This window comes from Ascaphus truei, chromosome 4, assembly GCF_040206685.1.
Source record: "Ascaphus truei isolate aAscTru1 chromosome 4, aAscTru1.hap1, whole genome shotgun sequence".
Lineage (NCBI taxonomy): Eukaryota > Metazoa > Chordata > Amphibia > Anura > Ascaphidae > Ascaphus > Ascaphus truei.
Genome location: NC_134486.1, coordinates 418,245,705 through 418,257,897, shown reverse-complemented (window position 1 = coordinate 418,257,897; position 12,193 = coordinate 418,245,705).

The following is a 12,193-nucleotide window of genomic DNA, read 5'->3' as shown; positions in this document are numbered from 1 at the left end:
CTATCTCCCTCTCTGGCTCACCTGTCTCCTCCTCCTCTCCTTCTCACCTATCCCTGCTGCCTCTCACTCCACCCTCTGCTCCTCCTCTCTCTCCCATTGGTGTTCCCTCCTTTATAACCCCTGTCTGTCCTCTCACTCATTGCTCTGCATAGTTCTTTGTAACCTCTGTGTGTGCAGTCCTATGCTTGGCTCTCCTGTGTTTTCCAGCTTCTGTTCCTGCTCCTGCTTACCCCTGGATTTCTCTGGCTTGACCTCTGCTTGTACTGGATTACCCTGCTCTCTACTGCCCTTGAACCCTGCTTATGGACATGACCTTGCTGACATCTGTTATCCCTGGACTCTGGCTTACGAACATTACGATCCTGCTCTCTATATCCCTGGACTCTGGCACACGGACATCACTACTCTTACTCTGAACCCAAAGGCGTTGCAAGTATAACTAACCATCTTTCTACAGGCCCGGCAATGCCATACCACACTCCGGGCACGCCCTCACCGCTGTGGGTGCGTGGTAAAACCCTTCCCACCTCAGTACTGGGGACTGGCCAGGTCTGCGGGCATACAGGCGTTACACGGTTTCCAGGTGCAGTTTGGAAACCATTGGCGCATGTGCCAGGGGTATGGGCTCACTTCACTCCCATGCATACGAATGTGAGTTAAGGCATGCTAAGGCTTAGCACCCTTTGTGGGGTGGGCCCCCGGTGGGTGTGTTATCAGCTCTGTGATCTACCATACCTTTCTGTGCTTGTAAATGAACCAATGGCAGTAACATGGTTAAAGCGACAGGGCTGCTCAGAGTTAAAGTCCCAGCTGCAAAACTGGCTCACTTAATGGGAATCCCATGGAAAATAATGGGATGTGTTTCCTGGGATACATTTGGTGTAATTCCTTTGCACTCGTTCTGCAGCCAGGACGGATAATCATGTCTCTGTGCACTCTCTCTGATTTATGTGATTTAGATCATCTTGTTGAAGGCAAAACAGATAGATTTGCTGTCTCAGCAGCCAGAAATTCCCCTGTAGGCTGAATGACACAAGTGATGCACAGGCATTAATTCAGGTAAAGATCTAATCACCTGTGAAAGTGACAGCGCTACATGTGTTCTCCACTTACCGCGTATAACATTAGCGGTTAGCATGTGAGCTGGGAGCCGCATACTTCGGGAGATGAGATCATTGCAAAGTGAAGGTTGGACAAGTGCTGCTCCGGTTTCTTTACTTTGATCCCCAAATTGTTGATGACTAACTTCCAACGACATGTTCAGTTGAGACACCGCTGATTGGGCTTCGTGATAGCAATGATCTCATCAGATGTCAAGGCGTCGCGTGATGTCATAATGGTGGCAGGAATGGGGAAGGTGATATCACACGCCAGGGTGATAATGCACGCCTGCCAAACAATATTACTCTGAATAGGAGAAATAGAGGCTCGTTTTTATCCCTGTGTTCCGCTGTGCGATACAACGGTGTGAATACAATAATAATAATAACAATTCCATCATTAATATACACTGGTAAGGGGGACGCTGTCCATAGAAAGGTAGAGTGGAAACCCCAGGCACCGGGTGATGATACTGTATAGTACTGACTATGTCATGTACAGCATCACAGAGTCGGAGATTCAACTTAGGCCTCGGACATGGTCAAAAAGACGTGCTGAGGCGCGCTAATGGGAAACATTATCCCTATCAGCGCGGCTTTAGACGGCGCTTCTGCACGCTTCCGCAGGCGTGCGGAGGCGTGTGGAATTTCAGCCGACAGACACATTTTAGATTTCCCGCTGGGGGAAGCGCAGGGCCGGTCACGTGACTGCCAGAAGCCAATGGCAGTCTGTGATTTCGGCGCCGTGATGTGGCGGGCTAGCCCCGCCTCCCGCTCCGCCTTCAGGCCCGCCTCCCGCCTGTCACACAAGCGCGCTCGCTGGCGCTCATGCAGGGACAAGAAAAATCTCCTGCTTGAGCAGGTGAGCGTGAGCGTCAGCGCTGCCCAGCGCCGCTCCCTGCACCATGTCCCAGGCCTTAGTATGTCAGCGCTGCCCAGCGCCGCTCCCTGCACCACGTCCCAGGCCTTAGTATGTTAGCGCTGCCCAGCGCCGCTCCCTGCACCACGTCCCAGGCCTTAGTATGTCAGCGCTGCCCAGCGCCGCTCCCTGAACCACGTCCCAGGCCTTAGTATGTCAGCGCTGCCCAGCGCCGCTCCCTGAACCACGTCCCAGGCCTTAGCCAACAGCTCTGGCACAGAAACCCCGTGGTATACACACAGTATGGTGATTTCCGTCCAAGAATGGACACACGCTGTCGTCTGGGTGAAAGATTTCTATTACATCAGGGGGGCTCAACACCAGTCCTCAAGCCCCCCTCAACAGGTCAGGTTTTCAGGATATCCCAGCTTCAGCACAGGTGGCTCAATCAGAAGCTCAGTCAAAGACTGAACTTCTGATTGAGCCACCTGTTCTGTAGCAGGGATATCCTGAACCCCCCCCCCCCCCCCCCAACAGGTCAGGTTGAGTACTAGAGATGAGCCCCCCTGTGTTAGAGCATGTATTATATAAACAAAGATTGCCAGGGCCCACCGTTTCGGGGGGTTATCCCGTCCTCGGGTGCAATATATAACTAGCAGCGTGTACAGACGTATTTATATGGGCAACCCCCAATCACAGGTCTATTCAATTTTGCGCCATATGCAAATTAGGTGACATCATTGTAGCACCTCCCTTTCAGTGATATAAGTGACATTTATTTAAAAAAAAACATTTCATACATAATTGTGACATTTGCATATTTTTGATATAGCAAAAAATATACATTTCGAATATAACGTGAGTGATTAATACAATGTGTGCACATTACATGTGAAAAGGAATGTGTTTTACATAGCAAAATACCATTATTATACAAGTTGCTTCTAGCTAGCAGCACAGGTAGGTATTTCAATTCTCTAAACCCCCTAAGGTGATGGATATAAATGTATGTGAGGTATGAGAACGTACCAACTTCTCTATTGGATATTTTAAGGACTCTTTCTGTGACTAAATTGTAATTCTAACTGAAATGGTGCTATATTTGTTAGGAACAAAGTGTATGTATGATTAATTGTGTGTACTCTGTGTATCCGTAATTCAATATCATAGTTAGAACAAAGAGGGTAAAGAGGGCCAGGACTATTTCTAAAAGTAGTATTTAGATAGCACGGGTCCCTTGGTTTTCCCCCTTCAGCCCCTTACCTCCCGGAACGGACACGCTGGGCAGCGGAGGAAGGGGGGCAGATTCCGGCAGTGTTGGGGAGGTTGTGCAGGCGACTGCGTTTCCGGAGGTTCCCGGCGGCTCCATCTGCAGGGCGTGTGTATGGGGTTACGCATGCGCAGTGAGTCCCCATAGTCGGCGGCCATTACACCAGGCGCGGGGTAGGCGCAAGAGGTGGCCAATGGGAAAATAACTCCCCGGAAGACTACAGCCCCCAGCATGCAATAGGGCAGGCAGTCAGCTGGCCAAGCACAGCCAATAGGGCTGAGAGGATTCCCTGCTTGCAAGAAGATACATTTCGCACGCTTGCACCACGTTAGTCAGTCGGTGCTGCGACTGGATAGGGGTAAGAGGTATGTTCAGGGGTCTGTGATTCCTGCTCTAGGCCAGACATCCCCTTAGGCCCCAGCTAGGCCCCCGACTCCTATACCAAGATTGTGGCTGCTACAGGGACAAGCCTTTAGGTCCCGAAGGGTGTCCGCAGGCCCCACAGTGCACAAGAGGCGAGTGCCCACAGGGTCTGGGGGTCTACAGATGGTTCCCGCCAGGTGCCATGGGCCTCCAGGTGGTGTGGCCCACAATGGGGTCCACGGGTGGGCCCGCGAGTGTCTGGGGGTCCCTGGGTCAACACCACAGGTGTCTGAGGCCCTAGGGTGGTTGTCACGGGGTCTAGGGGCCCTCAGGTGGTCACTGGTAGCCTAACATCTTGGGATTATACATTGTCCCATCTTTTGTTGCCCCCATAGAGTGCAATATTGGGTTTCTTCTCTAGCTTGGATTATTATCCAGACTAGATTTTTGTGCACATATAACTTTCATAAGATTATGCATTTCTGTGAACATGGTTATGACAGACTTCACTCTGCTACAGGCCCACTGTTGAGCCTCATAATGGGGTGGCCCAATTTGATCATAGGTCATCCAATTGGGTGGATGCCTAGCTGTCTTGCTCCTCCTGAATGGCTCTTCTACGACTCCCTCTGGGGAGTAACACAGTCATGAGGCTCAGCCTCTCCCAATGAGGGCATAAATGTCTCTACATAGTCTCTGCTTGAGATGATGCTTCTGGGGTCCAGTGGTTCACTCGTTGGAGCCACCCTTGTAGGCATTGTGCTTCGGGGCCCTCTACCCAAAGCTCCTCCGAGGTGCTCTGTGACTTTGGGGTCCCCTTTGAGAGGGTCCCTCCATAGGATCCTCTACAGTCTCATTGACCATTTCTTCACCGTCGGCATTATCATTGGTGGTCTCAGGGATAGTTTCATTTACAGTCTCTTGACTAGCTTTGGATTGTTCCAGCTCACCGTCTAGTGGGGTGGCCGGTATCTCTGGTTCATCGCATCTCACTTGTGGGATAGGAAGAAGGTGATTACGGTGCCAGTCCCTTACCCGGCCATCCGTGTCTTTTATATGGTAGACCGGGAGGCCCGGCATCTGTGACTCGACTTCAAAGACACCGTCACGCCAACGATCAGCGAGTTTGTGCTTCCAGGGAATGCCTAGGTTGCGGAGAATCACGGCATCTCCAGGACAGATTTCCCAGTGTCTTGTGGTTACAGCGCCTCTTGTTGTTGGCGTTGAGTTGAGCAGCAGACTTCTCGGCTTGCTGGTAAGCCTGTTGCAAGATTTCCTGAAGCCTTTGCACGTATTTGAAGTGCGTTGTGTTGTGTATCCCGTCTCACACTCGCAGACGTACATCCACCGGCAGCCTGGCATCTCGCCCAAACATAAGGAAGTATGGGGAGAATCCTGTAGACTCGTGTCGGGTACAGTTGTACGCATGTACTAGGGCTTCAACATGTCGGCCCCACTCTGTCTTCTGAGCGCCTTTCAACATTTCTAGCATGTCCAGCAATGTCCTGTTGAATCTCTCCAGCAGAGCGTACCCCTCTGGATGGTACGGAGTTGTCCGGGACTTGGAGATGTCCAGGATTTTGAGTAGCTCCCGGATCAGTTTGCTTTTGTCACACCTGTATGCCCGCAGACCTGGCAAGACCCCAATACTGAGGTGGGAACGGTATTACCACACACCCACAGCAGTGAGGGCAAGCCCGGAGTGTGGTATGGCGTTGCTGGGCCTGTTGGAAGATAGTTAGTAATACTTGCAACGCTTTGGTGGTATAGCGTAAGAGTAGTGGTGTCCGTGCGCCAGAGTCCAGGGATCCAGAAATCAGAGTAGTCAAGTTCGTAAGCCAAGTCCAGGGGTTACAGAGGTCAGCAAGGTAGAGTTCGTAAGCAGGGTTCAAGGGCAACAGAGAGCAGAGTAGTCCAGGACGAGCAGAGGTCAAACCAGGGAAATCCAAAGATAAGCAGGAGCAGGAACAGGCTGGAACACAGAGAGAGCAAAGCATAGGACTGCACACACAGGGATAACAGAAGCTATGCAGAGCAATGATAGAAAGGACAGACAGGGGTTATAAAGGAGGGAAAACCAATGGGAGAGAGAGGAGGAGCAGAGGGAGAAGTGGGAAACAGCAGGGATAGGTGAGGAGAAAAGGAAGAGACAGGGGAACCAGTAAGGGAGATCGCCTGCAGGGCATGGGAGAAGGAGTCAGGAGACTGGAAACCCCTAGAAGAGGAGCGTGTGCGCGCACCCTCTGTAATCTGAGAGTGCGCGCGCACAGGCTGCGTCACGAGGCACGCGGAGCGCCGCAGAGCGCCACGCCGTGGGGACCCCTGCAGAGGGGAATGGAGGAATGGAGGGAACAGCCACTGGAGGTAAGGACATGGGGGCAGATACCGAGGGGGCCTGAGAGTGGGGGACGCTGCAGCGGGGGCGCGAGTCTTGCGGGGCGCGTGCGGCGGTATAGGAACGGCGTCTGAGGCTGCTGGAGAGGAACAGGTGTGGGCAAAAGAAGGGAGGCTGGCAGGGGAAGGGACAGAGAGGGTAGGTGAGCGTGTGACATAAGGGACACATGATTGGGAAGGAATTCCCTGAACCGTCACAGTATCCCCCCCTTGAGGATCGATCTCCGAGCGATCCAGCCACGGTTTTTGAGGAAATTTTTGATGGAATTGTTGGAGTAGTTTCAGAGCATGGATGTGACGTGTTGGTACTCATGAACGCTCCTCCGGACCATTGCCCTTCCAGTGGACGAGGAACTGGAGCTTGTTTTTAGACCAGCGTGAATCAATGCGGGATTGGACCTCCTATTCTTGTTGTCCTATGGTGGACACTGGGTTGGGTTTACGGGAAGGATCCGGAAAATGCGAGCTGTGTACCAAAGGTTTAAGCAGGGAGACATGAAACACAGAAGGGATCCTCATGGTGGGGGGTAGGTCAAGACGATAAGCGACTGGGTTGATTTTTTCTATGATTTTGAATGGGCCCAAAAATCTTGGTGATAGTTTAGGCGATGGAGTTTTGAGCCTGATATTCCTCGAGGACAACCACACTCTGTCAGTAGGCTTGAAAGGCCCAGGTTGGCGATGACGATCCGCCTTGGTCTTTTGTTTGGCAACAGCAGATTGTAGGGATTTGAGGATCTTTTTCCAAGAGTTCTGTAGGGTCGTAACATGAGAGTCGGCTGCAGGAACGCCAGAAGTGGGAGAAGTAAGAGGAAGACTACTGGGGTGGAAACCGAAATATATGAAAAAGGGAGACTCTTGGGTAGACTCATTTTTGAGGGAGTTGATTGCAAATTCGGCCCATGGCAATAGATCTACCCAGTTGTCCTGTGAGTCAGATACGAAACATCTGAGATATTGCTCTAGGGTTTGATTCATCCTTACGGTCTGACCATTGGTCCGAGGATGGTATCCAGAGGAGAAAAGGAGGGAAATTCCGAGTCTCTGGGAAAACGCCCGCCAGAACTTAGAGATGAATTGAGATCCTCTGTCAGAAACAATAGAAATGGGAACGCCATGTTATCTGAAAATTTCCTTGGAAAAAACATCGGCCAGCGTAGCAGAATTAGGAAGACCCTTGAGGGGAATAAAGTGTGAATGTTTAGAGAATATGTCTACTACGACCAGAATGGTGTTCATTCCTTTGGAATTGGGCAGTTCGACAATGAAATCCATCGAGATGTGTTTCCAGGGTTGTTCCGGAATTGGAAGAGGCAAGAGAAGGCCAGAAGGTTTGTGGTGGAGCGTCTTACTCTGGGCACATACAGGACAGGCACTAGTAAAGTCGAAAATGTCTTTGTTCATCTTAGGCCACCAAAATGTCCATTTAATAAGATCTGCTGTCCTTTTAAAGCCTGGATGACCGGCAGCTCTAGAGGAATGACCCCAAAGTAGAATCTTGTGGCGAAAGCGTGGAGCTGCGTATAAGCGCCCTTCTGGTACCCTGAACCTGCTGGGAATGTGAGCCTGAGCTTTGTTGATTTCATCCAACACATCAAAATTGTTAGCGGAGATTATACATTTGGCAGGAAGAATAGGTTCCGTGGTTTCATTAGCTTCAAATTCCGTGGCGAATTGGCGAGAGAGAGCGTCTGCTTTGACATTTTTGGTACCAGGCATGTATGAAATGGTATAGTTAAAGCGGGAGAAGAAGATAGACCACCGAGCTTGGCGGGATCCCAGTCGTCGGGTTCCCTCGATATACAGCAAATTTTTGCGGTCGGTGAGGATAGCAACAGTTTCCTTGGTACCTTCTAAAAGATGCCTCCATTCTTGGAGAGCCAATTTAATGGCCAAAAGTTCACGATTACCAACATCATAATTCCTTTCGGCAAATGAAAATTTCCGCCCGCTCCCACGTCTGAAGCGTCGACTTCCAAAGTGAAGGGAAGAGAGGTATCCGGATGACGTAGGATGGGTGCGAACACAAAAGCTTTCTTAAGCACCTCAAAAGCAAGAATAGCCTCCGGAGACCAGGAGGTGGTATCGGCTTCCTTCTTGGTCAAAGCGGTGATGGGAAGAGCAATAGAAGAATTTTTTTTAATGAATTTCCTGTAATAGTTGGCAAAGCCGAGAAAACGCTGCACAGCCTTGAGTGAATTAGGCAGCAGCCAGTCGAGAACAGCTTTTTGTTTTTCTGGATCCATAGAGAAACCTTGGCTGGAGATAATGTAGCCTACGAAGGCAGTAGAGGTCTGGTGGAACAAACATTTCTCCATCTTGGCATCTAGGCGGTTAGAACGGAGCCTAGACAGCACCAGTTTGGGATGTTGAATGTGTTCCTCCAGGTTTTTAGAAAAAATGAGAATGTCATCCAGATATACTATGACAAATGTTCCCAACACATCTCGGAAGATGTCGTTCATGAACTCTTGAAAGACAGCAGGAGCATTGCATAAACCAAAGGGCATAACTAGATACTCATAATGTCCTGTTCGTGTATTAAATGCTGTTTTCCACTTGTCCCGCTCCCTTGTGCGAATGAGATTATAGGCACCTCTTAAATCGAGCTTTGAGAAGATAGAGGCCCCCTGCAGACGATCGAACAGTTCACAGATTAAAGGAATGGGATACCGATTCTTTACCGTGATCTTATTGAGTCCGCGAAAGTCAATGCACGGCCTAAGTGATCCATCCTTCTTCTTCACGAAGAAGAAGCCTGCCCAGGCAGGGGAGGTAGAGTTGCAGATGAATCCTTTTTCCATATTTTCTTGAATGTCGGGCATCATGGCCTCAGTTTTAGGAATGGACAAAGGATACGATTTCGACTTTGGAAGGATGGTCCCAGGAATCAAATCGATAGGACAATCGTACGGGCGATGGGGAGGCAGAACCTCAGCTTGTACCTTGTTGAACACATCCAAGTACTCATGATACACGGTTGGTAGGATCGATAGATTGGAAGGGACGGAATCCAGGCCAGCAAGTACCGCAACAGGAGAAGCTGCAGGAGCAGAATCCGCGAAGGAAGGCCACTGGATGGGCAGGGTACCGGTCCAATCAATGTGCGGATTGTGGAGTTGAAGCCAAGGCAATCCTAAAATAAGTTGAACAGTAGGAGATTGAAAAATATTGAAAATTATTACCTCTTTATGACCGTCGGCCAAGGTCAGTGTGAGAGGAATAGACTCCCAAATGATAAATGCTGGCTGGAGCTGTTGGCCGTCGATGGCCTCGAGACCAATAGGAGATTTTCTCCTGACCATAAGGATTTGATTCTCAGAGGCAAAGGTTTGGTCCAGGAAGTTACCACCAGATTCAGAATCAATGAAAGCTTTTACCTGCAGGAAAAGGTCAGGGCCCTCCAGAGTGGAAGGAAGGAAAATCTTCTTTGGGAGATCTTTGGGGAGAGAGGGGCAAGGAGAGACAGTACCCAGTAGAAGCCAGTAGAAGCCCCACTACCTTTACTGGGTGTTCCCGTTTCCCGGCTTCAGTGGACAATTCTGGAGACAATGTTCCGAAGAAGCACAGTAGAAGCAGAGTTTATTCAGACGGCGTCGCATTCTCTCCGCGGTCCGAAGTTGCTGGCTACCGATTTGCATCGGCTCCGGAGCCTCCAGTGCCAGGATGACCTGTGAGAGACAACAGAGGAAGGAAGAGAGCAAGAACAGGGTCTCTCGTGCCGTCGCTCCTGGGTACGCTGGTCCATGCGTACACTCAGGGTAATCAACTCCTCCAGGGAAGAAGGCCGGGCATGAGTAGCAAGATCATCCTTCAAGGTGTCAGAGTCCGTGCCAGTATGCGGCAGCAAGTGCCTCATCATTCCATTGGGTCTCTGCAGCAAGAGTACGGAACTCGATTGCGTACTTGGCAGCAGATCTTCGGGCCTGTGAAATATGGAAGAGAGAGAATGCGGCTGTCTCGCGCCGTGCAGGAGTATCAAATACTTGCTGAAATTCGCACCTGAAAAGAGGATAATCTTGGGTTAGTTCGCTTTTACGTTTCCAGAGGGGAGAGGCCCAAGCGAGGGCGTCACCGGTAAGCAAGGCGTAGATGTACGCCACCTTAGAATGACCAGTGGGAAACAGGGAGGGGGACATCTCGAATTGCACCTCGCATTGGTTTAGGAAACCGCGGCAGACGAGGGGGTCCCCATCGTAGCGATTAGGTGATGGAATACGGAGTCCAGAGCTGGCATAGGTCGTGGCAACTGGGGGTGCTGGAGCCAGGGGAGTCTCCTGAAGGGAGAGTTTAGCAAATTGCTGGGAGACTGTGGACAGCTGATTGCTCAGAAATTGTAAGGCCTCTAGTGAAAGACCTGTACCCACCTCAGGGGGTCTGCATTTGTTGGGCTCTGCATAATGTCACGCCTGTATGCCCGCAGACCTGGTAAGACCCCAATACTGAGGTGGGAACGGTATTACCACACACCCACAGCGGTGAGGGCAAGCCTGGAGTGTGGTATGGTATTGCTGGGCCTGTTGGGAGATAGTTAGTAATATTTGTAACTCGTGTCGGGTACAGTTGTACGCATGTACTAGGGCTTCCACATGTTGGCTCCACTCTGTCTTCTGAGCGCCTTTCAACATTTCTAGCATGTCCAGCAATGTCCTGTTGAATCGCTCAGGCAGAGTGTCCCCCTCTGGATGGTACGGAGTTGTCCGGGACTTGGAGATGTCCAGAATTTTGATTAGCACCCGGATCAATTTGCTTTTGTCACACCTGTATGCCCGCAGACCAGGCAAGACCCCAATACTGAGGTGGGAACGGTATTAAAACACACCCACAGCAGTGAGGGCAAGCCCGGAGTGTGGTATGGCGTTGCTGGGCCTGTTGGAAGATAGATAGTAATACTTGCAATGCCTTGGTGGTATAGCGTAAGAGTAGTGGTGTCCGTGCGCCAGAGTCCAGGGATCCAGAAGTGAGAGTAGTCAAGTTCATAAGCCAAGTCCAGGGGTTACAGAGGTCAGCAAGGTAGAGTTCGTAAGCAGGGTTCAAGGGCAACAGAGAGCAGAGTAGTCCAGGACGAGCAGAGGTCAAACCAGGGAAATCCAAAGATAAGCAGGAGCAGGTACAGGCTGGAACACAGAGAGAGCAAAGCATAGGACTGCACACACAGGGATAACAGAAGCTATGCAGAGCAATGATAGCAAGGACAGACAGGGGTTATAAAGGAGGGAACACCAATAGGAGAGAGAGGAGGAGCAGAAGGTGAAGTGGGAGACAGCAGGGATAGGTGAGGAGGAGCAGAGGGAGAAGTGGGAAACAGCAAGGATAGGTAAGGAGGAGAAGAGGAGGAGACAGGTGAACCAGTCAGAGAGATCGCCTGCAGGGCATGGGAGGAGGGGTAAGGAGATTGGAAACCCCTAGAAGACGAGTGAATGCGCGCGCCCTCTGTAATCTGAGAGTGCGCGCACACAGGCTGCATCACGAGGCGCGAGGAGTCTGTGCGCCAGAGTCCAGGGATCCAGAAATCAGAGTAGTCAAGTTCGTAAGCCAAGTCCAGGGGTTACAGAGGTCAGCAAGGTAGAGTTTGTAAGCAGGGTTCAAGGGCAACAGAGAGCAGAGTAGTCCAGGACGAGCAGAGGTCAAACCAGGGAAATCCAAAGATAAGCAGGCGCAGGAACAGGCTGGAACACAGAGAGAGCAAAGCATAGGACTGCACACACAGGGATAACAGAAGCTATGCAGAGCAATGATAGAAAGGACAGACAGGGTTATAAAGGAGGGAACACCAATGGGAGAGAGAGGAGGAGCAGAGGGAGAAGTGGGAAACAGCAGGGATAGGTGAGGAGGAGAAGAGGAGGAGACAGGGGAACCAGTAAGGGAGATCGCCTGCAGGGCATGGGAGGAGGAGTCAGGAGACTGGAAACCCCTAGAAGAGGAGCGTGTGCACGCACCCTCTGTAATCTGAGAGTGCGCACGCACAGGCTGCGTCACGAGGCACGTGGAGCGCCGCAGAGCGCCACACCGCGGGGACCCCTGCAGAGGGGAATGGAGGAACGGAGGGAACAGCCGCCGGAGGTAAGGACGTGGGGGCAGATACCGAGGGGGCCTGAGAGTGGGGGACGCTGCAGCGGGGGCTCGGGGACCGCGCGTGTGCGCGAGTCTTGCGGGGCGCGCGCCGTGGTATAGGAACGGCGTCTGAGGCTGCCGGAGAGGGACAGG